Source organism: Taudactylus pleione, unplaced genomic scaffold, assembly GCF_031769625.1.
Source record: "Taudactylus pleione unplaced genomic scaffold, aTauple2 ptg000242l, whole genome shotgun sequence".
Lineage (NCBI taxonomy): Eukaryota > Metazoa > Chordata > Amphibia > Anura > Myobatrachidae > Taudactylus > Taudactylus pleione.
The window spans coordinates 10,651,176-10,657,175 of record NW_028284644.1 but is presented as its reverse complement, the minus strand read 5'-3'; positions in this window follow the sequence as shown (position 1 = coordinate 10,657,175).

Here is a 6,000-nt window from a genome sequence, read left to right as displayed (position 1 = left end):
TACCCTCCACTGCTGGGGTTCCCTCATATACTGGTATTTCCCCCAGCACTGGAATACCCTCCACTATGGGTATACTTTCCACTATTGGTATACCCTCATGTACTGGTATTCCCTCCACTACTAGTACACCGTTCACATCTAGTATAACCTTTGGTACTGGCACACCCTCATCTTACTTAGTACATCCTCCACTACTAGTACCCCTTCCAGTAGTGATACACCCTCATCTACTGGTAAACCCTCATCTACAGGTATGCCCTCATTTACCGGTACATCCTTCACTACTGGTACACCGTCCACTACTGGTATACCCTAATCTACTAGTATACCCACCAGCAATGGTACACCCTCATCTATGGTATACCCTCCACTACCGCTATACTTTCCACTACTGATATACCCTCATCTACGGGTATTCCCTCCACTACTAGTACACTGTTTACACTCTCCAGTACTAGTATATCCTCCACTACTGGTACCCCTTTCAGTAGTGGTACAGTCTCATCTAGTGGTACACCCTACACTACTGGTACACCCCTCATCTACTGGTACGACCCTCATCTACTGGTATCCCCTCATCTACTGCTATGCCCTAATCTACTGGTACACCATCCACTACTAGAATATCCTCATCTACTGGTATACCCTACAGCACTGGTACACCCTCACCTACTGGTATACCCTCCACTACCGGAATACTTTCTACTACTGGTATACCCTCCATTACTAGTACACTATTCACTAAAGTACACCCTTGACTACTGGTACCCCTTCCAGTAGTGGTACAGCCTTATCTACTGGTATACCACCACTACTGGTACCCCTCCAGTACTGAAATGCCCTTAACTACTAATACACCCTCCTGTCATAGTTTTCACTCTTAGGAAACAATCACATGTCCAGTGCTGTTTTCCCACTAGACTGTAAGCTCTATCATGAGAGGACTACCCCACCCGTTGTTTTCATATGTGCATTTACTTTGTCTACCTTGTATGTTCATATTTTGTATGTGTGTGTTCTCCACTGTACAGTGCTGTGGAATATTCCATATCACATGTATATTTTAAATTTTGTGCTAAACAACTGTACAATCCACCTATGGAAGCATCCACTGCACTTTTCAAATATTAATTATAATATTTTCATTATTTATATAGCATAGAATAGTGTGGTTGAAAGGATATTGAATGAAATGTTACAGTCATATATCAGGATGAGTAGATACAATGACCATGGCAGAACTGGAACCTGACCTGTAAAGTAGAAATCAAATTGATTTGAAAATACAAAGAATATTCTGCTTTATATACTCTGTTCAAGTCAGTGGGCGGTTCATGGGCACATAGCTACAATAAATAACCAAAACAACAAAACTGCATCACTGCCTTTTAGCAAAGACTGTAAAATATTTTATGAATGTGCTATCAATGCAGCAGTATGGCCTTTACAAAACAATGGAAAAACATCTCTTACTAAGCCTAGTTAGTACTGCAGGTGAGGCGCCACGCTAATTTTGGGAGAGCACATTTTAGAAATATGTTCTCACTACAAATTCAGTGTATTTTATAGTGGAAGGGGGGATACCTTTGTTTCTTCGGCATGGCTGGTGAAAGCAAGGTGATATCAATTGCAGGGAAAACTCTAATACTGAGCAGATAGGTATTAAACATATCCAGTGTCATGTAAAAGACTGAGCTCAACGATTCCCATGCAGACAAAAAGCAAAGCATATTTGTGTCAATGAGATGTGATTTCTGAGGTCAAATAAGAATCCATTATTGGAGGAGTTGTTCATTGTAACCACCAGTATCACAGGAACGAAGTCATCCCTGTAAGCTAGATTTATGTGGGAAAAGGTATTTATATTGAATATATTAGTTGAAGGGGGACACAGTTTTCACTTTTAAAATCTATAAAACAATATTCCAAATGATAAAATACATAGAAAGCAGCAGACACAAGTGTATTCATCAATGATAAGTCTACTAAGACCAATTATTTAATTATTAATGTGGTTTCAAAATACCCATGCCAAGTAATAATCTAAAAAGACACTGTATTTTGCACCTAAAAATTTTCTGTTTACCTATTTGTATGTTTTGTTTGTTATTTTGCTTGTCTTGTTTTTTTTATAAGACATAAAGGGGGGGATTCAATTAGCTGCAAGTTTCCAACGTGCGCTAAAATAACCTGCGTTATTCAGGATGGAAACCCTAATTTTTCCTTGCACCCCATTTTAGCTAGCACTCCCATAATTACCTGCAATATGGTCAGCCGCACACCGCAACCCTCATGCTTAATTGAATTCCCCCCAAAGCAGTTATATTTCAGTGGTGTTATTGGGAATTTCACACTGAATGATTTGTATTGTTAATGCATACATCATATCACATATTAAGTTAAAAAGAAAACCATGCAATTGTCACAAAGAAAATGCAAAATGCCTCTGAAAATGCACTGCATATATACTGTATATATAAAGTAGAATACACACAACTGACATTGTGAATGGATTCTTAAGCTGGCCACACACTAGACCAACTTTCATCCAACCAGCCAACTAGTTGATTGGTTGGAATGAAAATCTGGTAACGTATGGGAATAAATGTTGATCAGCAATTTGCTCCTAAATGCCAGAAAACAGATGAAAATGGTCGTCAGACAAGTTTGTTAAATGTTTGATCAAAACAATTTGTTCAAACAACAGTTTTTGTCCATTTTCCGGCGTTTGGGAGCAAATTGCTTTCATCCCTTACCAGAATTTCATTCCAACCAATCAACTAGTTGGATGGTTGGATGTAAGTTGGTCTAGTGTGTGGCCAGCTTAAGGGGATAAATTTAATAAGAATCTTGCTTAACTTAAACGTAATCGCTGGACATCACCAGAATGTTTTACCATTAAAAACCCATATTTACTAATCAGTGGATTTGATTGAGTGACTAATTACATTTGATGGTGACACTCAGCGATTTCTGTTGTGTAAAAGATCAGTCGATTTGCTCACTTTACAATAGACTCTAATGTCAAATCAAAGCATGATTAAATAAAGAGTTATAATTACCCCCAAAAAATAGCATAACCAGGCCTGTAACTCTGAGCCCAGACTGGTACTGAAAAATCCCCCCTATTTTCCAGTAGCCAGCACTAGACTGAACCAGCCAGGGGCTTACACTATAGCAAGGAGACACACAAAGTGGTTTCCCCCTGCCATAATGTAAAACCAGCCTCAAACTGGTCAGCCCAGGGCTGGAAATCCTCAGAAAAATAAAATGAGGTCCTCCTCCTGAGCATAAACCAGCAGCCCATGACTCTTCCCGGAACCCCTGGTGGTAATTGTGTAAAATATAGATTTAATATTGTTCTTTACAGTGGAAGTACAGTTCCCAGCAAGCATGCCCCGACATGCAAGGCACTTGGAGAATCCCATTGCCAGCACATATGGACATTAAAAACCCGCTGGCACCTATAGTTACACCGTAAAGAAAATATTGCAAGAACAACAGGACACACAAATGTTGTAACACTTTATTACAGACACTCACACTTTACACTTACCTTGTCCTTGGGTGTGCTTGGTTCCCTTGTCCAGGTAGAAGTCCATGGTCTTGGCAAAACATAAAAACACAAACACCCAAGCTCACAGACATGCTATACACTATGTTCCCCGCTACCTGACATCTGACAGTTCCCGCGTGGGTCACTTCATTACACAAAGGTGAAGCACTGATTGGATAAGAGTTGGACACTCTCAGCCAATCAGCGAATGCAGCCACAGAATACACATTATAACCAGTTGGGTTTTAGTATTTGGTGAATCAAACATTTTTGAGCAAGTACTTGAAAAGATGATGTATTGATGGCGGTCAGCCAATGACACAGTCAGTAGCACAGAGCTTTATTCAAACTGCTGTGAAAGCATATAAAACAATCATTCACTTGTTATTGCAGATATAGATCAGCACCAGAGCGTCTCTTTCAGAGCTGTACCTAGTAATCAAATAGATAAGTTATCCACAACTGGAATTTGACTAACCCATTGAAAAGCATAGTAACTGTGTATTAATGGGTGGATATGTTTAATTTAATATACCGTGATCCAATAGCAAACCAATCTGTATTTATTTTTTAGGTCAGAACTACTAAAATAGCTTGGTGGTGCTAAAACAGTATGGTTCCATATGACTCACCCACCTTATTCCTCACATAAATTCAGTGAATTTTAACACTTCTGCTGTTAAATAGCAGATGAACAGTGTTAAACATAATCTGTATGTAAATTAAGGGTCATTAATTATGACCCTTTAAATGGAAATGGCAGTAGCTGATTCCATAATGCCAGTCATTCACTGTCTTGTCACGGCTGAGTGCAAGCCGCTTACATAAATGGGTATTGGGCAACAGTTATCAGCAACTACCTGCTGCTGCTTCTCCATGCTAGTAATACTGTAGGAGAGTGGCGGCTGGCTATGATGCCACTGCCAAGCTCCACACTCCCAAAAACAGAAGATGCCACTCCGCACCATATAACAAACGGGGGTGCTGCTGGGCGTCAAGAGGGTGATGGTGCCTAGTGCACTAAGTGCCCTTGCATTTGCCTTGAACGCAGTACACTAGAATAATATTTCTGCTGGTCAGATATAGCTTTGTTATTTTACTGCCACAAATGTAAATGATTCCATCCTAGAGTTATGCCACATGAGTGGGTGCTATATTCAGTCACTTCATCCATTCATTTGATGACCCACAAATGAACAGGACATAAACCATGGACATCCTAACTAGTAATGAGATCAGCGGGTGCTCATTGACAAGTCATGCCTAAAAATACCAGTGCTGACTCATGCAGTTACAGAATACTAACTTTTGCCATTTAGAAGATTATAAAAACAAGAAATAGATAGTCTTGTTGGCAAAAGAAATCACTTATTTCTTGTTTTTATGTTTCAGGAGCAGGCTGCAATTAGTAGTCAGCTAAATCATTTCAGACTGAGTCAGTTTTCATCCAAGCCCTAAAAATATGCAATGAGTGAACTGATTATTGTGTTACACGGTTTGACAGATGTGGGAAGTCGCCTGCAGTGTGATTCAGCATTACTAAGTGTTCTGAGAATCACTTTTCCCTTATCTTTATATTTTGATGAGTTCTGTAATACATATTGATACAGTGCCTTTTGATTCCCAAGAGCTGTAGCTTTCATATTCTTGCAGTGTAGCAGTCAATTCTGAGGAGTGTTTAAGATGCCCATAATAGGATAGAGTGAAGAATTCACCTCTCTGGAGAGTTAAACTACAATTCTGTTGGAGTCCTGGGTTAAATGCAATCTATTTGGGTCTATTTTTTACTACAATGGTGCAAAGACCAATGAGCTACTTTAAACCATTACAACCAATCAGATATCAACATTTAGTCTAGTGTAGTCAGACTAATAAAATGTAATAGCTGGTTGGTTTCTGTGGGTAATAATGCTATATTATTTTGGGGTTTATAGGATCATTGTATTTAAATAGCCCTATCTCATTCAGGTTAAAAGAAAAACAAGTACATGACAATCAGTCATCATGTTAAAGCAAATTTTACACTTTCAAATATAAATGGATGGTTTATTTATTGTATAAACTTTAGATATTACAAATGTTCTGAACCAGAACCTTTTTGTCTAAATATATAAATAAAAAATATGTATGATATAATTATTGCTCTATATACATGAATTATTAAAGATTTGAACTGAAAACATTGCAAAGAATATACTGAAATATACGTATAAACTTGTCTCAGTTTTATAGATACATGACCAATAAGTATTCCAAGGCGACACATTGTAATAAAAAAATAGAAGTTCTGTTGAATATGATACAAAGCGCATTAGAGCACGATATGGAATACACAGACTTCTGTTTACACATTGCTCACCTCCCCCATTGCTTTGTTTTCAATAATCCCTATGGAGCTCTTCATTCTCTCTGTTACAAGCATCATCTGCACTGTGAATGTAATG